Consider the following 24644-nt stretch of genomic DNA (forward strand, 5'->3'; position numbering starts at 1 on the left):
CTATGAGGAGGCATTGGCTGACTTTACAGTTTTCCCCACTGTGATTTAATATATTGCCAGCTTAAAAATCATGAAACTGGTATCACAATATGGACTTCAGACTAGTTTTGGGTGATATATTGCCCAGCCCTAACACACATAATGATTTGTAATATATTGCCAGGTTAAAAGTTATGAAACCAATATCACAATGTGTACTTCAAACTGGTTTTGGGTGATATATAGATATATCGTCCAGCCCTAATAAGCATACTTGTTTACAGATATAACATGGCTACTCTTTCTGTGGCATCGTTTAGCCAATGTGGTACCCTCTGGATGTTTTGGACTAAAATGTGGAGCAATATGATTCCCCCGCAACCGTCCTTCTTTCAGCTCCTTCCCCCAGGTGGTTATGTAATTATTTCCAATATTTATTAGCCGCTTTTCACCATAAATACTCCTAAAGCAATTTTGCAGAACAATGAATGAGCAATGCATCAGTCAAACAATATAGTGTTTAAAAGAACAAAATGCACAAGTAGTAATATAAAATAGATCTCAATGCCCGCTGGAATAGAGAGGTCTATGTCCAGTGATCTCAGCTGGGAGGGAGTTCTTGCTACATTAGTCCTGGCCGAAGCTAACAGCTTCTTAATGCTTAGGACTTAACTCAACGTGACAAGGAAGATCTGTGACCAGGAGCTCCAGAAGATAATTGCATGGTAGTTAACCCTTCCTGCTTTGCCATTTTTGCAGCGGGGAGGGCTTAAATTGGAGGAGGAACCCAGCACAGGGAGATCAAGTTAACCCCCTTGTCTAAGGCCAAGGTTCTGATACCACATTCTCCACTCCCCTAGATGCTCTAAACTTTTCCTAAGTTCCCTCAGGGGGCCATAAGCTCAGATAACCTGCAGCATGTCTGGTCACACCTAAGAGAGTATTGCCAGTTAGGAATCCTAGTAGCACAACCAATTGACTTTTCATCTGATAACCTGCAGTTTTTGAAAGTTCAGCTACTGGTGCCTAGTGGCACATGCTGTTATCAACTTTTATGTATAAGAAAAGAATGATTGAATAAGTTCATTTATCCCTCTCACCCCTATTTAATATTTTAAGTAGAATTCCATCTCCCTTAGTGTTAATTGCAATGCGTCAGAGCTGTATTCTCCACATTGTCTCACTGTAAGCAAATGTTCCCAGAACCTGTAGTGTAGAAAATGTATTGGCTTGTGGGTTTTATTTTTGTTGTTAATAGCACACCTTTCAGTTTCGATGTCAATCATGATGCCGGGAGCAATTCATCTTGACTGTCTTTCCCCTCGAAAGCAAGCGCTGTGTTTGATGGGGGCGATCTTTCTCATTCCAGCAGAAACATGCCCAGTTAAACTGTAGTTCATTCCTCAGTATAATGGATGTGTCATTTATCAGATGGATCAGAGGAGGGTGTTTCCCCCCCTACCCCTCCTCTCCAATCAGAAGAGTTTTGCTTTGATTGCACTTTTCACTTGAAGTTTGCCGACTTAACAACGCTTAACCTCCTTTGTGTTGATTTGAAAAATTATCCCGGTCTTCCTACAAAACAGATGCAATTCTGAGAACAGATGAAGATTTCTGGAAAGTCCAGCGTACTTTTGAAATATCGTCTTGATTTGTAATTCTGACTTTGGTCCTTAACCTCTGAAATTAGATTCTTTTCTCTCTCTTTTTTTCCCGGAAACAGGAGGAAAAATGGACTTACGCGTGCAGGAAAAAAACCTATTAAATGTACCCTGAAATTCAAGGCTTGCAAATAGTTGAATTTGTTTTATTCAACCTTTTGTGGCCTGCCATAAATTAGTTGGATTTTGAGGTTAATTGCATATTTCTCTGGACTGTTTGAACAGTTAGTTTATCTTGTTGGTGTGTTATTTGGATGTATGATGGAATTGTTTCAGTAACAAGTGGAACTTCCTTAATATTCATACCTAGCATTTATATAGCACTAAAGGTAAAGGTAAAGGACCCCTGACAGTTAAGTCCAGTCACAGATGACTCTGGGGTTGCGGTGCTCATCTCACTTTACAGGCCGAGGGAGCTGGCATTTGTCCGCAGACAGTTTTTCAGGATCATGCGGCCAGCAGGACTAAGCCGCTTCTGGTGCAACAGAACACCAAAACCAGAGCAGCGCACAGAAACGCCGTTTACCTTCCCACCGGAGTGGTACCTATTTATCTACTTGCACTTTTGGCATGCTTTTGAACTGCTAGGTTGGCAGGAGCCGGGACCAAGCAATGGGAGCTCACCCTGTCTTGGGGATTTGAACCGCCGACCTACTGCTCAGCAAGCCCAAGAGACTCAGTGGTTTAGACCACAGCGCCACCCGCATCCCTTTAGAACTTAGGCTACACAGAGTAAAAAACACTACATAGCAGAACTGTGCTGAAACTCTGTGTTTGTATACACACAGAGTTTGAAAAGCATCAGCAGGAGCAGACACAATCCTGATTCCTACTCTCTTCAGTTTTCATTACCATGTGAATAGGGCTACAGACCTTTTGTGACAATTCATAGTTGCTTCGGGCCGGCACAAAACTAGGCTTTATTTCACCTGGGTCAAAGACCCAGTTTGCTCCCCCCCCCCCCGCAGGCTGGGAGCATCACTGGTGCCCCTCTGGAGGCTTTACCTGGGATAAAAAAAAGTGGCTAGTCTGCCACCCCTGATAGCTACAACACTGCTTAGGGGCTTACATGACAGACTGGGTGGACTGTTTGGGTGGATAGCATAGAAATACATTATAAGAAGGTGAATTAAACACTAGGCTTAAATCTGAGGGAACCCTCAGCAAAATGATCTGTAAGGGCCCTCCTCCTACATTGATGGACACCTGGCTGTGGCCTTCCCCAGCAGGGGCAGCAACAAGTGGCCATTGAAATTTCCCATAATGCTTGGAGCCTAGAGCACCTGGTGTAGCATCACTTTGGATGCCACTGTTAGTTAAGCCCTGGGGCAGCAGGGTGAGGGTGTAAGGTGCTGTCACTGAGTTATTTCAGGTCTCCCCTTTCTGACACTGGTTTTTGCATTTCTGGTTTAGCTCTGCAACTCCAACCCGACATTGTTGGAAGTGCCTGTACATTTGTGCCCTTAGGGAAAAGCAGCTTAGAAAACAAATGTGTAGTACATGAATGCCTGTGTAAAATAATATGAGAGCTAACTAATTTTTCAGCTTTGGGGACTTGAGTACTGATTGCATCACTGCAAATAAAATTAATGGGTGGTAAGTTTTCCAGCAATTATGATTAGCCCCAAACACCATTTTATGGAGTCTAGGCACAGCCCTGTTTATAAATCCCAGACTTCGGTAATGGATCAGTGCAATACAATCTTTCGAAATGAACTCATAAACTAATAGAAAGTGCTACATATTGGCTGCAGTCCTTTCATCTAAAACAAATATCAGTTTTAGATGATTGTAATTGAAATTGTGAATATTTAACAAGGGGGGGGGGAGCCAGTGAGCTATGTTTAATGGTTTGGCTAAAGTGCATTCATTTTTGTTAGTAATGTAAGGCTGATGTTTATTGTAAAGTTAATGGGCAAATCAGTCATCAATTATTACCAGTGACCAGTTCTCATTAGAGCTGGTATTTCCAGCACTGCAAGTTACCCATAAGATGTTCATTTATACTGATCATGAGCTGAAGGGGTGGGCCACCTCTTTAGTACAAGGGCTACAGCCAACATTTATCATAAGCTGGAACAGCCTCTGCTGAATTGCAGTTTTCAAATGCTTTAGAAAACAACAGCAACCTAGCATTGGTATCATTTGCACAATAGCAGAATTTGCTTGTTAATGTCATGACATGATGGGTGTAAAATAAATGAAAGAATTACACTATTACTACATGTTTCAGTACTTATATAGTTAACTTCAGATGTAAACAGCAGCAACAGCAAGAACACTTGTTCTTCACTGTATCAACCCAGTTATGGAACGCTTTTCCCTGGGAAGTATGCCCAGGCCTACTCTGCTGACATTTCAGCACCAGATTAACACCTACCTGTTTGTGCAGGTTTTTTCAAGTGTCTAATATCAGTTTGGGACGCAGGTGGCGCTGTGGGTTAAAGCCTCAGCGCCTAGGACTTGCCGATTGAAAGGTCGGCGGTTCGAATCCCTGCGGCGGGGTGCGCTCCCGCTGCTCGGTCCCAGCGCCTGCCAACCTAGCAGTTCGAAAGCACCTCTGGGTGCAAGTAGATAAATAGGGACCGCTTACCAGCGGGAAGGTAAACGGCGTTTCCGTGTGCGGCTCTGGCTCGCCAGAGCAGCGATGTCACGCTGGCCACGTGACCCGGAAGTGTCTCTGGACAGCGCTGGCCCCTGGCCTCTTAAGTGAGATGGGCGCACAACCCCAGAGTCTGTCAAGACTGGCCCGTACGGGCAGGGGTACCTTTACCTTTTACCTTTAATATCAGTTTTGCTTTCAGTGTCTTATTCCTGGTAAACCCATTACCGTTTCTTTCCTCTGACCCCTCCCCACCTGCTCTGGCACTGATCGTCCTCAAAGACTTGTCAATTCACCCCAAGTGGGGAGCTATGCCTGTCTGGATTTTATGCCCCCCCCCAACTGTTTTCTCCAACTTTATCTCTTTGTTCTGCCTCTCTTTCCTTACTCCTTCAACATGCAAATATTCCACCTTGGATATTTAAACGAAATGCACCCCCCCACACCCATAACCCCCTCCCTAAAGCACACAGTTCACGCTACTCCACTTTAACCTTTTTCTGAAATATAATTATTCACCTCTTTGTCAGTTGCCTAAAAGTCAGGACTTGGCACACTGTCTTAGGGAAGGTGTTTCTCAAAGTGGGCACTGTTACCAAAAAAGCTCTGTTTATAGTGGATACCCACTGAGCTTCATTCAGCAACAACACTACATAAGACTTTAAGCATTACACGTACACTTCATTTAGTATTAAGAGAACAAATCTTAGACTTATGAACTTCCACTGCCCTCTCTTTCTCTAGCAAGGTCATCAAAAGATCAGAAGATTTTGTTTCACATATTTATCTAATTCTATCTTTCCTGATCATTGATCATGCTAACTGGGGCTGATGGGAGTCCAATAACATCTGGAAGGCCACACATTAGCCACCTTTGGTTTAGGAAAACCAGCCAACTTCAAACCATAGTTTATGATCCTGGCTTTCTCCCTAAGCTATAGTTAATACTAACCACAGTTTGGGGTTTGGACATTCCAAGAAACCAGGGTTAATTGAAAATGGAAGGAGCTTCCAATTTCCTCCTTGCAGGAATCTGGAAGAGGAGAGGAGAGCACGGGAGCATGCACTCTTGTATAAATAGCAATAAACTAGCACTCCCCAACATTCATTATCCAACCTGGAACCCTCTAAAAATTTTGGGATTAATCTCCCATCACCCCCAACCATTGGCCATGCTGGCTGAGGCTGATGTTCTACAACATCTAGAGCAGAACTTTCCAAACTGTGTGTTGCGACATGTTAGTGTGTCGGCTTCTGTGTGTAGGTGTGTCACGTGAATGTTCCCCACACTCCTCTCAGGGTTAGGAAGGGGCTAGTTTAACCTCCAGTTTGCTAGTAAAACTGAATTACTGTGTCCCAAAATGTCTAAAAAGTATGTCGCCAACATGAAAAGTTTGGAATGCTGTGATCTAGAGAGTACCAGGTTGGGAAAGCCTCCACTAAACCACAGTTTAGCATTATGACCAAACCAATTCAGAAGTCACAACACAATAGAATGTGTGGCACTTTTTCTAACTCTGAAGCTACAGTCATCACAGCTGCATTTGTTTACATCCTCTGGCACTCCAGATGTCTCTGAAAGCAAGGTAACAATCCACCAATATTTTGTCTTGGAAGATGTATGGCCGAGAGACTTTGCTAACACCATTAACCATTTAAGTTTCTCTATTTCACGGTTTGAGGCAGTGTTCCTCCAGTTCCTTTGAATTGCATTCTGGTATTCTGAGAGGTGATGTGAAAGTGACTCCATTTTGTTCCTGTCCCCATCACACTGATTTAAAGAATTTTGATCCCTTTAATTTGTGTCAGCACATTGACCAGATGTCCTTGAATCCCATTTACGAAAGCCCACATTTTTGCGACTGCTCAATAATTTATATGAACTTCGCTCTGCAGACTTTTATATTTGGTGACTTACAGAATCATTTTTTATTGATATGGGACTTTTAATTAAATATTTAAAAACCCTGCTGCAATCGTGCATTGATTTACTTCAACATGTATGGTAATCGATAGGTTGGGCATTAATACGCAAATTGGACATTATGGCAAATGGACACGACTATCATGGCAGTTGCTATCCTCTTCAGCAAACTTTGAAGAGGGTCAATTTGATGTGGATATCCATAACTTAAATTTGACATGTCTTTCAGACCTGCTTTCCATTTAATGTAAGCCATTTTGGTCCACATGTGGAGTGGCCAAGTGACCCCACTTAGGTCAGTTATTGGGGATTTGCGGGTAGGGTTAGAAAGATTTGGGGAGTCAGGAGGTGCAACCTAGTAGATTAGGGCCTGGAATCAATGGGGGAACGGTACTTCACCCAAGCTCAGCATGTGAAGGAGAAGATTCCAAATTAATTGGTTAAATATCTGATGTTTGGAAGACATAGCAAGGCCCAAGCAAAAATTTCAAAAAGAATTGGAAAAATATAGAGAATACCTTAAAAATCAGTGCCCTCAAATTAACACTTGGACTTGTTTCGATTAACTTCTGCAAAATAAATTATGGTTTAAAAGCTAAAAACAGAAAGAAAAAGAGGTAATAACAAACTAAGAAGGAGACAGTTAACCAAAAATGAAAAGAGAACCGTGTTGAGGATGAAGGAAGTCAAATGTTTTATTTGCATTTATTTGTGGGGTGTTTTTTTTACTGTGCATTATTATTTTTATGTTTAGTTTTATGAGTGTGTGTGTACATGTTGTAAAATAAACCTATTTTTTTTTAAAAAAATCTGATGTTTGGTATAAAATTCTGATTTCAGAACCAGGGAACACATGACAGTGTCATGTGCAGTGCTGGATTACCAAAAAAGCAGAGTAGGTGCTGTCTTATAGGCTCCACGCCTTTTACGGGGCCCATGACAATGGATCAAAATTGATTTATTAAAATTGTTGGTTGGTGAAATAAAAAATGTATTAGAAGACTATTTGTGAGCCCCCCACCCCCGAGATTTCAACTGCCTGGGGGCCTTCAGAGAGTTTAATCCAGCACTGGCCATGTGTGTGTTTGCCAAGCAGTCTTAGCAAGGAGGCAACACTACTCTCCCTCCAGACACTATTTCAGAGAGGTCTGCTTAGCTCAGTCATTTCCATGGAAACACAGCTATCAAATCTGAATCCTGCACAACCCCATTGAGCCTCTTTCCTCTCAATTATTTTGTGTCCATAATTAACTTCTGAAAACAGCGGCTATTTTAAAAGATCTCTGATCAGCACTGTAAATGGCTTGGTGCAAACAGGGTAGAAAGTGGAAATGCATCACCCGTCCAGTGATTCTCTCCTTTGAGGTGTCACAAAAGGCAGCTTTAAAGGAAAATTGTCGAGATGAGCTGCCACCGAAAATGCAGTTTGTCTGTGAGAATGTGGCAGTATATTTGGACTCTTCAAGCGGATGGGATGTGAATCAGGAGGGGCGGGGAGAGAGAGAAAAATAATAATACACAAAACTAAACCAAAAAGAAATTCTCTACAACGTGCATTGCATTATATACAATGTATACAAGTATCGCTGCAGCTGGGAGGTGTAGCTTTATCATGAATGAGCGTGATTGTGAAAAGTGTTCCTTCCTTGGAAAGGTAACCAATTAGTTAAAAACAAGCCTTGGGGTAGAAAATTGGGTAACAGATGTGTTAGTGCTCATTTTGCCAGGGGAACATCAGGGTGAATCTATAATGGCGTGCATTGTTGGGCGTGTGTGATTCAACTTTTTCCTTGCTACACTCAACAGTGAATGAGCAAAACAAGATTTTTGCACTCTGACATTTCACTTTGGTGTAATAAAGGAAGTGTCCCTTTTGTCCTTTTGCATCGAGGCCATTTCAGGAATTTAAAACGTTTCATGGCAGAGCAAAGTTTCAAAGATCTTCTAAGAAGCCTCAGAAACAAGGCAAAATATGGTCTACAAAGAAGCAGGCAGGAAAACTCTATATGTTGATAACGCTAAAAATGACTGACCAAATAAAAGGCTATGAATACAATCCTAAAACACACTGAGTAGGGAAAGGAGCAATCCTACTGTATTCAATGGGACTTACTTTTGAGGAGACCTACATAGGATTGTGCTGTGCGACTATACAGTGGTACCTCGGGTTACAGACACTTCAGGTTACAGACTCCGCTAACCCAGAAATAGTACCTCGGGTAAGAACTTTGCTTCAGGATGAGAACAGAAATGGTGCCATTGAATGTGCTTGTTTTTGTTTGGATGGGCAGGATACATATGAGAGGATGGTTCCTGTATTGCACAGACCTCAGGGTACCACCCTTTCTGCATACTCAGCAAACGTACGCTGAACATCCCACAGACCTTCCTGTGACTCAGGATGCCCTCACTGGAGGAATGCAAAACTGGAACACTTTCATTCCTGTGGAAGAAAAGGATATGGAAAGCAAGGTCTACATCCCATACCAGGCACTGTTGTTATTATGGCTTGTTGAAAACTTAGCTTGCGTTGTGATTTGGGGGACATCATGAATTGCCAACCTGAGCTGCTCCATTTCTACCTGCCCTTACCATGCCTTCTTCATCCTTGGGCTCCCCATGTCGTATTGGAAGGTCCACTGTGGGCTTTTATGTGCATGCTCATTGACCACCTCACAAATGGGAATCTGCATAATTCAGTTTTTGATCATGGGATGGCTGCTAAACACATTCAGCTAAAGTTGCTTAGAAGCCCTCTTCAGAGTTTATTTTTCAGTGCAGTAGGGTTAGTGTTATGTACTGAGTTGAATAGAATCCAAAAAGCAGCAGTCTGATTGGTCCTAGAACAATAGGATCCAAAATGCAGCAGTCTGATTGGTCCTAGAACAATGCAGCAGTATGATTGGTCCGCAGGAGCTACCCAATCCAGCTCCAAGTGGAAGTGAATCCACGATCTGATTGGCCTACAGGAGAATCCCGGAATTAGCCAATCACGTGTGGCCCATTGTGTAAATAATGTATATAAAGCAGATATTTGGGGGAAACTTTCATTCCTCACTACTATGAGCTGAATAAAGAGCATGAAATCCACACTCGACTCTGAGTATATTTCAGTTAGGGTGGTGTGAGAGGATGGGAACATTCTGGGTGGAACCTGCATGAACCCCCTCCCCAATATCCCCAGAGCTGCACTGATTCAGAAGTAAAGTACACATGTATCATTTTATAAGCACATATACAGGTAAAATTGTCACTGATGACTCTCATTACCAACAAGTGCGTACATAAAGCAAAACAGGCTTGATTACCAGATGCATTTCAATTTGCTAGTCTTTCTTTAGAAGAGCGCACATATAAATTCCTCTAAAGACACCCGAGCTTTTAGTTATTTTAGTTACGTGTATTGTTTACATATTTGTGGTTAATTATTCTGTGCACAACTGCTCAGTCGTAGCCGTACATTTGGTTTTCTTCAACCTACGATCAAGGCAATAAAACTACAAAAGAATGTGCAATAACTCCAAGTAGAGCAATTTATCCGTCTTCCAGGCTACAGGGGCAGGCAGACATTGACTAGTAATAAATTGCCTCCAAATTCTCACATCCTGTATTACAAAAACAATCACTGAGCCATATATTCCCAAAGGAAAATTGTCAGGCATTTTCTGTTCTTAAAAGATAAGAGAGAAGTATTGTTTGTATTTAATGTTTTACATTTTAAATGATTATAAGTAGCATGTTCTGACTTTCGATGAGCCTATTCTGTACATTTTGAATGTTAGCTCCTGAATGTAGTGCAATTTGCTTTTGGTTAGTTAGGGTTTATATCCCTGATATTCCCCACACCCCTTGATGTTTTATTTCTATTCGGAGGGCTGACAAACTGCTGCGTGCTTTTGGCCAGCACGATCATAATTTAAAGCTTTTAATGAAGCTTTTTTTTAATCACACAAAGCTTGTAAGATATGTTTCCTTTCTACCCAAAATGTTATACAATTCTGGAATGATGTATGATAGATTGGGCAGACAGAAGCATGCAACAATAGTTCAGTGAACACACACATTCACTTCTTCCACCCACTAATGCCTATACGGACAGCCATGGTGTCTTGGGCAGAATTCCTTGCTGCAGAGAGGCTTGTAGTGTGTGTACAGTGTCGGGGAAGGGCTGATGCAGGATGAGGGGTGGGCAAAAGAGCAGGTAAATAGGGCTAGAGCTAGCCAATCTCAATGACTGGGAATGCTTGAGAGCATTTAAATTGGGCATGTCCAATAGGACTGATAGGACAGGAGACCAACACTAAGTGGAGCCAGGGACAGTGGCAGGTGGAGCCACCTCCTGATGGGTCCTAAGGAAGGTGGGGACTGACTGAGATGAGACAGGATGGTGGGGTGGTGCCCCATTTGCCCTAATAGGCCAGCATCCATTGGCTAGGCATCCTGACATCAATCTGGCTTGATGTTTCATACTGAAACAGCATTGGTTGCCCTGATGGATAACCTCTGTCAGAAGAGGGACAAGGGAGTGCAACCCCATTTCTCCTTCTTGATCCCTCAGCAGCTTTTGACACCATTGGCCATAGTGTTCTTCTGGAACGACCCAGAGGGATAGGAGTTAGAGGAACCATATCACAGTGGACCCTCTCCTACATGCAGGGTTACCACCAGAATGCAAAAGTAGAAGACCAGGTGGCTTTGAGCTGTGGGCTCCTAGCTGCTGGCTTAGCTCAGTTTGGTAGAGCATGAGACTCTTGATCTCAGAGTTGTGACTTTGAGGCCCACGTTGAATGAAGGACTCCTGGACAACAGGGGGTTGGATTAGATGACCCTCATAGTCCCTTCCAACTCAACACTCATTCTATGATTCTATCTCCTATGCTATTTAACTTTTACATGAAACCATTGAGAGCTGTCATCTGGAGATTTGGAGCATGGTGCCATCAATGTGCTGATGACACACAGTTCTATCTTTCCATTCTTTCTGACTCACAAGGGGCTGTGAAGCTGTCTGGAAGGCATGAAGGGCTGGATAAGGTCTAATAAACTGATTCTGGATCCTGATAAGATGGAAGCGCTGTGGGTGGTTCCCATGTCTGGGTACAACTTATTTTGGGAGGGGTTGCACTCCAGCTGAACAAACATGTCCATAGCCTGGGAGTACTCCTGGATTCCAGCTTGTCAGTGGAATCTCAAATGGATTCTGTGGCTAGGGGTGCTTATACCCAGCTTAGGCTAGTTTGCCAACTACAGCCATTGCTGGGTAGGAATAGCCTGGCCTCAGTTGTCTATGTTCTAGTGACCTCCTGCTTGGACTACTGTAATGTGACCTTCATGAGACTGCCCTTGAAGAATTTACCAAGGCCACAGCTAGTGGGGCAGCCTGATGGGACCATGTATCACCAGCCCTAAAATCTTGAAACTGACTGCCAGCGATCTACCAAGCCCAATTCAATGTGCTAGTACTAGTGTACAATGCCCCAAATTGCTTGGATTCTGTTTGTGTTGTGGCCTCTGGGTGATTCCTTGCCAGTGTTGAACCAGGACCAGATCTTCTTAGTGGTGGTTCCTGATTTTGTCAGCATCCTCTCAGTAAAGTGCATCTGTCTCCCTCTCCATTGATTTTCAGGAGAAATTTATAAACATTCCTGTTTACTCGGGCATTTGTGGGTTGACTGGCCATGGTAACTGTGAAATTAAAAACTGTGAAGGCATGTGACTGCTTTTAAATGTTTTAAAGTGCTTTTGGATGGTTTTAAATATGTTTTATTTATCTTTAATTGTGCTGTTATAACATGTTAACGTTTGCTGCCATGGGCTCCTTCTGGAGGAAGATCAAGTTAGAAATTAAATAAATAACTTGAATTTATATTGCCACCCCATAATTCATGTTCTATTCAACAACCAAAATGCAATATAAAATGATAAAAGCTATATATAAAAAAGCAACACAATTAAATCACAGGTATAAAGGACCAGACCACAAAACATAAATTATTTTGGAAGGTTTGGGAATGCCCTGGGAATCCTTTGAGTTAGCCGCCTTCTGATTCTTTTCTTCTTTCTAAATCCTGCCTGTTATTTGAGAAGAGGAGATGCTATGAACAAAAGATTTCTAGTGTACAGAAAGGGGCCTTCTCTCCCATCACCAAACTAAGGTAGACATAATTCAATTGATTTGACTCTCAGAAGCTTGAGATTCTCTCTGGCTCTGAAGTCTCAGAGCACCATTATGAGCAGTGACATTTCTTGCTGTTCCTCTTCTTCCTTTCTTTTTGGTGTGTGCGGGGGGAAAGTGATCAAAGGAACAAATTCATTACCAACCCTGTCAAAGGTTTGAATCCCTGGTGTATTAAATACAAGCTTTTGTGATTACCGAGCCACAAAGGAAACTCATGGGGTTATTGCAATATTTTTTTCCCTTCGGTGTTGCCTACATTTGACCACTCTGAAACGGTTTCCAACTTAGTAGGTGGGGCTGAAGCACTGCACTAGCTTCCTATCAGGTGAGTTGCTTTTAAATTACAGCTGGTATGGCTTGATCCAAAGGGATTCTCAACAACCTCTTGTTATCTCATCCCACATCTTGGCCTTGGGTCTTTTAGCCAAGAGTAGCACCCTATGGAAGAATCCTAGTTCTCTGTATTCAGCAGGTGGTAGTAGCTAACAAACTATTGGACTAGCCTGTTGTGGATTCACTCCCAGGTGTGGCACTAAGATGCCCAGTTAAATTTGTCTTCCTAATGACCCCCTAGGGGGTGCCAGGGTACAGAAAGTAGTTAGAATTATCCCCTGGGTGCATCACAGGAAAATAGCCTTCTGGTTTTAAAAGAAAATGGTGTCTGGCTTATTCTGCTCCAAGGCATAGGATGCAACTAATGTTGACTGAAGAAGTCTCCAGAAATCTGAGACAGAGAGTTTATTTGAATGGAAGGGCAAGGGAAATTACATGTCCAAGCCCTTTTCAGTATTGTTTGCGAACTTTAAAGTTGCCTTGATAAGAAAAAAAATAATTAAGATAGTGGATTCTCCTGGCCGCAAGAGATTTTTAAATATATTTGTCGTGGAATCATAAGCCAGAGCCCCCTAAGCCGCACTTGTATATGAGTATAATTTAGATTTGTGACTTTGGTGGAACAGTTCGGTAGCCATCTGTAAAGTATCAATTTAGGAGGCAGAGCTTGAGATAAGACATTCAATTATCTTGAAGTCAGATTTTGCAGCCGTATGTCTGTTCTAGAGGGGGAAAGATGCCACTAACTCATCACTGTCCTATGATGTCAGATTGGCGCCCAATAATGAATTCTTCCCGAGATGGTTTTGTCATATATTATGGGGATTTACTGCTGTTGGGTGAATTGATGCTGGTGAGCAGTAACCTCAAAAAAAAAGATTAACGCTCCACAGGAGCTGTGAGGTGGAACATGAAAAAGAACGGAGCCAATCGCAATGACTGGGAATGCTTGAGAGCATATAAATTGGGCAGATCCTTTGAAAAAATATTGTGCGTGTCTTCCTTAACGCATCCACAAACAGTCTGCGGTGAACTATGGGAGATGCTTGAAGAATGTTCTTGAAGAGAGTCAGAAGTGTATCATCAATCCCAGTCTGATTCTTTATATTCATATAATATGTAAATATTTCTTCTTTATAGCTCTAGCGATGCTGCTGAATCCAAATTGGTTACCATAAATGGTAGGCAAGAATCTAAGCTTGATTGGTGCTAACTGCTAAACTAGTGAGACAGGAGGACCATAGTTCAGTGGAAGAGAATTTGCCCTGTCTGCAGAATGTCTCAGGTTCAGTGCCTTGTGTCTCCAGGTAGGGGTGGGAAAAACTGGTGCCTGAAAGCCTGGAGAGTAACAACCACTCAAAGCAGACAATACTGAGCTTGATGGACCAATGTATGTGACTCAGTATAAGGTGGCTTTCTACATTTCATATGACCTAAGATGTCACCGTTTGTGAAACCTGATCTTTACAACGGCTGTTATTTTATTAAAGTCTTCCTTCTAGGCTTCAAGCTATCAAAATGCCTTTTTGAAAAGAGTCTACTTCAGGCAAAATGGGAAATTTGATTAGCGCTAATGGAAATACAGAGTAAACCTACAGATGTCAGGATTTGAACCACAGTAACCGGGATCAGATTTTGGCCTTTGGTATTTATCCAAATGCACAGTTCAAATGGTAATTGTCCACAAACCTAATTTAAACATAAAAGGCATTAATTCTGGCCTGGGATTTGAGCATTTTAGAAATAAACTGCGAAAGGTCATTGCAATTAAAGCACAATGTGAAGGGGGAAAGTACTTTAAAAATCATGGATTATATAGTTAAGTCCTTATTAAAAGCTGAGGGTTGTTGTTTTTTTACCTATGGGCCAGGATATTAAATCCCATGGGAGAGAATACAAAATGTTTGTTCAACCCAGGAGTTTTAGGATAGATTTCCTTTCCTTTCCAGGATACTTTATTTCAGGCAGTGAGGGTGGGGTGCACTAGATATCTCTTGCAGGATATTATCAGCATCCCCCTCACTATCACAATTCCCAGATTTATTTGGGTATAGTCAAAATAGTTGAACTGTCATGAAAGTGATGGAAGTTTATTATGCTGACATGAGCCAATGCAGAGCTTTTGTGTCTAAAGCAACAGAGATGCTGGTGAGGTTTTCCACGTTCAGACCTCTAAAGGAGCTTTGGAGAGATTGACAATGGTGAGCCTGAGGGACAGCTGAGCATTAGAAGCCCTTGAATTTTGATTTCCAGATTTTGAAGCATGCCCTTCCCAGCAAAGCAATGAAGACCTGTATTTGTTGCATTGCTTGAGGCTGTTTTGATGAGCTGCCCCCAGGAAAACTAGTTGGGGGACAACAAAAGGTGACTCCCTACAAGAGAAGAAGAAGAGTTTGGATTTGATATCCCGCCTTTCACTCCCTTTAAGGAGTCTCTAGGCAGCTAACATTCCCCTTTTCCCTTCCTCCCCCAAAACAAACACTCTGTGAGGTGAGTGGGGCTGACTAGCCCAAGGTCACCCAGCATCTGCATGTGGAGGAGCGGAGATGCGAACCCGGTTCCCCAGATTATGAGACTACTGCTCTTAACCACTACACCACACTGGCTCTCAGACCCTTGCAGATGGCTTTTGGTCTCTTCCCAAAGGCTAAGCCAACTCTTTGGATCAGTTGAGCAAATAAACTGTGTCTCCATTTCTCTGCAACAGGGCTGTTCTGTAGAACTGTCCCTGAGAAAATGTAAATGTGGGATGGGGGCCAAAATCCCACCCTAATAGATTCTCCCATGAGGTGAGCATATGACCCTCTTTTCCCTGTTATTTCATTTTGCTGAGTTTTATTTTCTTACCTTTATACCCCACCTTTCTTCTACCATGCAACCCAAGGTGATATATATGTGGTTCCCAAACAGTCACATCCAGGCCCTGACCAGACTCAGACCAACTTGGCTGCAGAAAGGTAGTCCACAAACGCCTTTAGACCACCTGCTATACCTCATGTGTTCTCACAGAATCTTTACTATCTCTCCTAAGCGTCCATCTTCTTTTTTTATGTTCTCCAGCTAAGCTAAATAGGCCAAGTTCTTAGTTCACTTGGGGTTATGGATTGATAAACTCCCCGTATAAAATTCAGTCCCCATTTTCAAACATGATTAAAACCAACAGGTTTTATGGTCTTGTAACTGAAGTCAGAAGGGGGTCTCCTGTTAGCTCCCAAAGTTACAAAAAACACACCAAAAACCAAAAAGCTTTGATAATATCAAAGTCACCAGGAAAGGTCAAAGTCATAAAAGTCACAGATGTTTAAAACTGACAGAAAACCAGTGGCTATTAAATGCTCAGGCTTGTGGAGCTGAAGTGGAAGACAGAATGAGAAGCATTAAAACTTTTGAAATGGCCCTGTAACCTTGATATACCTCCCAGAATAACTGCCACTTGTATTTCTGCACAGTTCTTCTCACCACTTTGAGAGTACTCACCTAGCTGGATTTTCCCCCTTTCCTTTCTAATAATCTTTTTACAAGCAGATGCTCACTTTCTCCTCAGGGGAGAAAGGAAAGGTCTGAAATATCTAACAGCTCCACAAGCACACCTTAGAGTGGTAGCCCTGGTGATGGAAGGCTGTCGTCATTATCCTCTATACTTCTCCATTAATTCCCCTATATTCACTTAATAGGAGCTTTGATTAGCAAGTCTGACCCAAGGCATTTTGCTGCCTGAGGCAAAGGACAAGATGGCATGTTCCCCAATTCACACAGAGTCCAAATCTTCTGGCAGTTGAATCTTCACACCATACATTTAAAGTACTATGATACCACTTTAGCCATGACTTCTCCCAAAGAATTCTGGGAGCTGTAATTTGTTAAGGATGCTGATAGTTGCTAGGAGACCATTATTCCCCTCCCAGAGCTTCAGTTTTCAAAGCTGATTATTAAACCACTCTGAGAAGTGGAGCTCCATGAGAGAATTTCACAGCCTAAACAGAGAGTTTAAAAGCCTAAATAAAAAGGGTGTCCCCCTGACACTAAACGTCTTTGGGAAGCGCTCTTCTTACATTCTGGTTTCAAACTGGATGGGGAACTCTGTACTGAGATTCTTACATTGCAGGGGGCTTGAATAGATGGCCCTTGGGGTTCCTTGCAACTATACAATTCTGTGATTCTATGAATGAAGCTATTATCTGCAGCACCTGCCATCTGTAGTATTGTCTCCACCCCTTCTCCAGATTTAGGTTAAATTCTAGTGATCCGATTCATGAGACCCTTAGCAAACACATTTTTGCCAACAGCTGTGAGATACAACCCATCACTTGCTAGAAGCCTTTCCTCAAACGATATCATGGTCCAAGGAACCAAACCTTTCCTGATGACACCACCTGCAGAACCATTAACTTCCAGTATTTTCCCTTCTCTTCCTGGGCCATGATGTTCAACAGGAAGGAGTGCTTCCTGAAGGTCTCTGGTTCCATCCCTGGGACCTGCAGGTAGATGGGTTTCAACCCTGGAGAGCTATTACCAGTTAGTGTAGACATTAGACAATGTTGAAGTAGATAGGACAATGATTTGACTCAGTGTAAGGTAGCTTCCTGTGCTTTCATTCTTTTGGTTGAAACACGTACATGAGAACAAAATATCAGTGTTCTCGTTATCTTTTTCCACTTCTGATGCCAAGTTGTGTCCACTGATATCAATAAAATATGCCTGCCTGATTGAATAAGGACTGAAGCCTATGTTATCAAGGAACTATTAACTATTTATGTGAAATCAAACCAAACTTGTATGTCTCAAACTCTTTAATAAAATCTTTAATAATAAAAAGTAGCATCCTCCAAGACAACAGTGCCCATTTACACCACAAAGAACTCATAACCCACCTACTTTCAGCAGCCAGAAACACCATAACCAGACACTGGAGAGACTTGTCAGGAGTAAGCATGGACCAATGGTACCAAATAGTATGGGAAACAGCCCTACTAGAAAAATTAACCAATAAACTGAAACTGACATGGGGAGAAACAGAAGAAGACGCCTCTATCCCAGTATGGCTGGGGTAAGATCACCACAGCCAATCACAAACAAACAACCTCACCCTAGGCCAACCCCAACCTCTCTCACTACCAAAGAAACACAAATGAACAGCAGAAAGCCTGCATGAGCAACGCTGACACCAAACCCTACATACACTAAGCAAAATAGAAACATCGCCTCCCCCCTCCCCCCCAATGTCTCAACACATGAAACTGATTTGTAAAAATGTTACATGGAAAAAATATGAGTGACATTACACATACTTCTGTAAAACAAGAAAATCTTTAATAAAAAATAAAATAAAAAATAATAATAAAAAGCAAACACTGAAAGACATTAATGCACAAGGATAGATTTGACTTCAAGAATGCAAAAACCTATGATGCAGTGTGACTGACAGCAAAGAAGCATGCCATTAGGGGAAACAAAAAAATGAGATAATGCTGGATTAACTGATGGGCAACTGGAACCCATCAAGATTCAGACTGGCACTTAGATTTTCCATGGAAACTTCTGTTTCAAGATTGGAAAAGAAGACTGCAAAACGGGGCTTTTTCCAATGGTTTTTGTACATTACTAATCTAGTCAATATAGTGATAAGACCCCTAGGCAACAGTATGTAATTATTAAGCCCAATTGGGAACAATTAACATATATTGCTAAATGGTTCTGTATTGAAATATAAGCCTGCACTTGTAACCTCAGGCAAGGCTTTCTTTGGGATGGTTAATCATGTCTGACAAAGTTAAAGCACAAATAATAATAAGCAATAGGGCACACTACATGTCAGGGGCAGGAAATGTTTGGGCCTCCAGAAGTTGCTGAACTACAGCTCCCATCAGCCTCAACAAGTGTGGCCGATGGCCAAGGATTATATGAGATGCAGTTCAGCAACATCTGAAGGAACAAAATTTTCCCACCACTGCTACAGGTAAGAGAAAGCTAAATGGGAATAGCACACAGTGGTTTAAGGGAATTAAATTCCTACATGTTTGCATTATTGACAAATGCTTTTGTAACTTGATTTTTAGTGCCAATTCCTATGCTACTGATGAGTAGTGTAGTGAAGAGAATATTATGAGAATGTACCTCTGTCCTCATGACATAGAACCCAGTTTGGGTGCATTTTGGGACACTGATTCTGACATGTCCCAATGTGTCTCTTCTAATACCATACTAGGAATTCTGTTCTATTCTTGTTGCGTGTCGAGGTCCCCAATCCACCCTCCAAATAACTCACAATGGACATGTAATTTTTGTTTAAGATTCTTGGCATGATTTTGGCCACAACTTTATTCAATTACAAACCGTGAGTGGTTGTTTAGGCCTTGGTTAAGACTATCAGTCCCCCCCCCCCCCGTCTGGGGACAGAACTGACTTCCGGGCACCACCAAAAGCCAGTGTGGGAAAGCAAGTTGGGGAAGAATTGGAGCTGAGTCACAGACCCTCAACTCTCACCTGCCTGCTCCTCGAAGGCTTGCCGGCCCTAGTCCCATTCCAGGGATTGGACGAAAAGATGGCAAGCCCCAGGATTCCTTTAACGGAATTCCCTTTCCGCAGCAACCACGGAGGGGCAGGCCCAGCCTATCCTAACCCCTCCTCCACCAAATTTATAACCAATGCCTAACCGCAACCTTACAAGTTGTGGCGATTTGCTACGCAGTAGGCAAAAACCACCCAGCCGGCCAATTTGCCAGATGGAAAAATTCCTACCAGGCCCCTGCCCCAACGGCAGACAACCCCATGACAGGCATAGCAAGGTCAACACAACAACCCCTTACTCAAGGGCGAGTGGGCGGGTGATCCATTGCACACAGCAAAGAGAGAGTCCCAAGCTGCGTGCAGAGTATTTAAACATTTTACCCCTCCCACCAAAATTGCAACATAACTTTTTCCCCAGCAACCCAGCAAACCAATCACTGCCCCCAGGCCATCTTGGAGAACTTGCTCAGCAACAAAGGGGTGTCTCAGTAGACCCCACCGCAACACGTGCTCTCCATGAAGGAGAACACGGTTTGTGTTATTATTTATTAAATTGGTATACCACCCTTCATCCAAAGATCACAGGGAGGCTTCCAACATAAAAATACAAAATGAGAACCCAAAATACATAATAAAGCAAAAACAAACCAACACCCTCCCCCCACAACCACAAAGTTGCTTCAGAAGAATGTCACAGACCTTTTGTTTCTGCAAATCACATCTGTTTCCTGCCCATACAAATGTCTTCTTTTGAGAAAATGGCAGCCTGCTACCCAAGGCTAGTGAGAAGAAAGTACTATTTTCCAGAATGGCTAAGAGTTTATGGATGATGTCCTGGGATGGTTCCAGCTGGGAGCAGAGCTCTGTCACTTTCTGTCCTGGTTCCGCCCCATAGTTGGTTACTGTTAGGGATGAGGCAGAATTTGTGTTTACTAATTCACACTTCCCCAAACAATACGTGAACTGAAACACAGCTAGCCTTCAAAATTCTCACTTCTCTGAATTTTGTGATGCTCTTTTCCAAGCAAAATATGCATGAAAGTAAGTTTAGCAGCGGTGCAGGTATTTTTAAAAATGCTTTTCTCTGGAGTCAGTCTATCCAACTCGGAGTGATAAATAAGGATGGAACATTGGCATATTTGTGTCTGGATTTTACATCCTAGAGTTGGACTAGATTGTGTTTTGCTTCCCACCAACTCTGTACAACAAACTAAAGTGTACACACACACACACACACGAAACACACATAAACCACATGCCATGTTAAAATAAACATGGGTTATTCACAATGAATATTATATAAAGCAGGCCACTCTGTGAACCATATCTTGTCCCTCCAAACAAAATTGCTGTAGTTAATGAAAGCAACACGACATTTCTAATACTGGCTCTTTAATTACCAGGTCCGCCATTCGCATGTGATAATTTGATGAAAATTATCATTTCTATGTAATTACTCAGACATTCTGCCTCTCAGTACAATGTTACAATGTACTTGAAAATGTGCATTGATCCATTAAAACCCTTCAGTTGAGAGGCATTGAGCTTTTAACTTCTATCTTCCTAATGGTAGGAGCAGCTTCTTCATGGCAAACAGCTTCTATGCAGTATGGGGTTGGGGGGAGAAGAACCGGCCACTTTCCAGTACTTGTTGGACTCCAACTCCCATCAGCCTCAGCTAGCAAGGTCATGGAAAGGGAAAACATTCGTTATTCAATGAGGCTTTTATGAGGAGATTTAAAAACCTGTCTTTTTCTGTTTTGGATCTGAAATAATTTTGATATATGTAATTGTTTTTTATATGTTTTCATTTGTCAGTGTTCCTAGTGTTAAATGAAAGGAAACAAACAAAAGAATAAGGATGGAATGGGCTTGACTCTCTTCTCCTAGGCTTAATAATAGTGATAATAAAACACTATAGTGTAATAAAGAAGTGCTGTAGCTTCCCATGTAGGGCCTAGACGCAATCTGATTCCATTTAATACCACAGCTTACTTTCCTGCCAAAAATTTAGCAGAAATTTTCAGGAGGTTATGCAGGGCATGACACGAAATGAGTGAGTGAATACCTGAGACCCAGCCAATTTCTAGCAAAACAAACTCAAGAGGATAGCGAAGCCACCTTTGTTATGCTTCCTAACATTTGCATGAAGCAGGCAGTGATGTGTCTGAGCCGACCTGTCAGTCACTGGCAGAGGTCGGTCACGATCCATGAAATGGGACGCTTCCTGTTCGGAATTCAGTTCCTTTCCCACAGAGATAGGAATCGTCTTAAGAGCTTCACCAATGGCACCAGTGCTGAGACAATGAAACTTGCCTTGGACTGCATAGATCATGTGCTGTGTAGGAGTTTGCCTGGCAAAGCACCAGATGTGCTTGCTATGGAGTGGAATTGGAGGGAAGCCAAAGGAATAAACAGTTTTTTTAAAATGTGGTTCCTTTGCAGTGGGGTGGGTTGGGAATGTGATCACATATTCTTCCTCGTGGCACAGTAACAGCAAACAAGATTCAGAAACTGGAACAGGGAAGGGAAGGGGAAGATCAGGCATAGGTAAACTCGGCCCTCCAGATGTTTTGGGACTACAGCTCCCAACATCCCTAGCTAACAGGACCAGTGGTCAGGGATGATGGGAGTTATAGTCCCAAAACATCAGGAGGGCCGAGTTTGCCTATGCCTGGAGAAGATGGAGACCGTTACATTCCTCCAAGTGCCCCTATTTTCCAGGGACAGTCCTGCATTTACAGAAGCTGTCCTGGTTTCCGATCTGACCCCAGAATGTCCTGCTTTTAGTGCCAAAAACCTTAAACTAAAATCTGTGTCTATTGTGTCTTCATTTGGGGGTGGTTTTGGGGGTCTTCACACGCAATCTACAGTATATATTAAAATACGCATTTTGAGATTATTATTTTTAGAAGTTCACATATGAATGGTATTGGGGTAAAACATGCTAGAATGAGATGGGCTGGATATAAGCATCCACCCCACATTAAGCTCATTCCACAGCCAGCCTGCCACAGTTCCGAATATTTTCCTAAAAAATGGCATCCTGTTTCTGAGGCTGACTTAGAAGTCCCTAATGTGAGTGTGGAGATTGCAATGTTTTACAAAGCAGAAATCTTTGCCCCACATTCAGAAGGAGATAATGCCAGGGTTTGTGCATAGCCTTTGCCACCACATGGTAATTCTTTTTTGGGGGGTAGCCTGCTGGTTGCCTAGGAAACAGCTTTCAGATCGAACTCCAACGGCGACACTATTGAAACAGATTTTCAGAATTCCTGGGGATAGTCACATGGGATCGTTGGAATAAAGAGCCAGATGCTCTCTGACTATAGTGCTAAACATAAGATGGCGTGGAGGTAATAACATTATTGTTGTTGTTGTTGTTATTGCAAATCACAAACATTTGAAGGTAGGGTTTCTGGACAATCAAATGTTCTCAATATAGGGCTGCCTTAAGAGGATGTTACAATGGAGGGAATGGGAATGGAAACGACTGTAGATAGAGAAATGTGTCTCTGCTGCCCTTTTGTACTAGATGCAACAGCACAAAGTCATTTCTCTGCTATAAGAGGTGGGCAGTGTAAACAACAGGTGTAGCCATCACCATTTCCAGCAAATCATTATTATGTTTTTGTCCGGTTATAAGTAGATGTCCATAATCCCGGCGCACAATCCACTCATGCGACGCAGTTTAATTTGTCAATTATTTCAAGCAGACCACCAAGCGTACAACTCAGAGTAAGGCCACATTTGCACAAGCAGCTGTAATTAACTACCTTTTGCTCAGAGTCGATCCCATGGCTATTAATTTCAGTGGGTCTGCTCTGAATAAACAAAAGTTCAATACAACCCTGTATATTTAAAGCACTGCTATAGCATTTTGAACAGCCATGGCTTTCCCAAAATAATCCTGGGAACTGAAATTTGTTAAAGGCAGGGCTGTAGCTAGGGGGTGGTGAGGTGAGCCCCACCAAGGGCACAGACGAAGGGGGTCCCTAAAATCGGCTGCCGAGACCCTCCGCTGGAAGGTCACTTCTGTCTCTTTGTCTCTGTCTCTGTCTCTGTCTCTGTCTCTCTCTCTCTCTCCTTTCTCACACCCTCCTTCAAAGGTGCCAACTTGAATAAAATATATGGGGGGAGGGCAGGTAAGCACCACCCTGTATAATCGACCACAAGATGGAGCACACACACACTATTTGAATGGTAATGTCCATTAACGGAGCGGGGGTGACCTCCTCAAATACTTTAGGGGGGGTGAAGAAACCTTGGCTCCAAGGAGTTGGCTCCCATGCCCTTCTCCCTATTAAAGTGAGGTGCTCTCCACTTTATGCAATTTCATTTATGCAGGCAGGGGCCCAGAACATAACCCACACATAAGTGGGGAGACGCCTATATACCGTCATCTAGGTCAGCCTTCCCCATCATGGTATCTTCCTTCAATCAGAATTCAGTACAAAAAAGAATTCATTACAAGGTGAACTGAGTGAGGAATTGAATGGGTGTGGGGGGTTGGGGTTGGAGGAGAGGCAGAAAGAAGACCTAGTTTGTTCGTGGATGGTTCTTCCAGGGCCTAAGATCACCAAGCTATGGCTCTGGTTAAAGGCCTCACTGATCACAGCTGGGGAAATGCTTTTCTCCTCAGAGGTTTCTGAATTCCTCTGGGCAATGCCCCTTCTGTAGTCAGACCCACATGGAAACGATGATCTTTACTATAGCATCATTTCCATGATGTTTTGGCACAGAAAAAGGAAGATGGCTGAGCAGAATTCAGGAAGTTGTGAAGAAGGAGAACCTCACCAATGGTGATCAGTGGCTGGTACGGCTTTCTAAATTTGTATAAAGCTTCTATTTTCTTAGGTTCAGACCCCACCCAGCCTTTGCAATTTGAATACCATGAGACTGTCCTACCTTACAGGACTGATGTAAGGATTCCTGCTGTCGTATACAGGATGTAGTTTTTATAACTGAAATGGACTCTGTAAGTGCTAAGTATACCTCACTGCAGTTGAAGACTAGGTTGCATTCCCCAAACCCTCTTATTTTATAACACCGAGTGCAATAGAAAGTAAAATAAAATTAATGTTGACAGGCCCTTAAGTGTAGGAAATCAAACTCTCAAGATCAGGAAGTTCCAAAAGTTTATTTTCCTAACATAGCAGTAACTTGGCTCTGTTCTCCACCTTCCTCCCCCCCCCCCTCGCCAATTTAAATGTAAACCTCAATGCATTACTGTATATTTTTTAAAACATATGTCATAACCTGTACAGCATATGCAATATGGCTAACTTCACTTTTGGAATTTCCTGATTTGAATTGTTTGATTCCTCTCTCTCTCTCTTGTAAAAAAAGCTGTAATGTGTAAACATTGTGTACAAACCTTGCATCAGATTATCTTTCTACTGGCCCATCGTTCTGGAAATCTGCATTTCAACATCGCGTCATCAGAAATCAACAATATGG

General features: G+C 42.5%; 1 long non-coding RNA gene across 1 annotated transcript in view; it reads right to left on the reverse strand.

Moving 5' to 3' along the window:
- The window catches only part of LOC309353382, a 260447-nt gene that overhangs the window by 235067 nt on the left and 736 nt on the right, over window positions 1–24644 (reverse strand). The gene's annotated exons all lie outside the window — the stretch shown is intronic.

This window comes from Podarcis melisellensis (assembly GCF_964234715.1).
Source record: "Podarcis melisellensis genome assembly, chromosome: 12".
NCBI lineage: Eukaryota > Metazoa > Chordata > Lepidosauria > Squamata > Lacertidae > Podarcis > Podarcis melisellensis.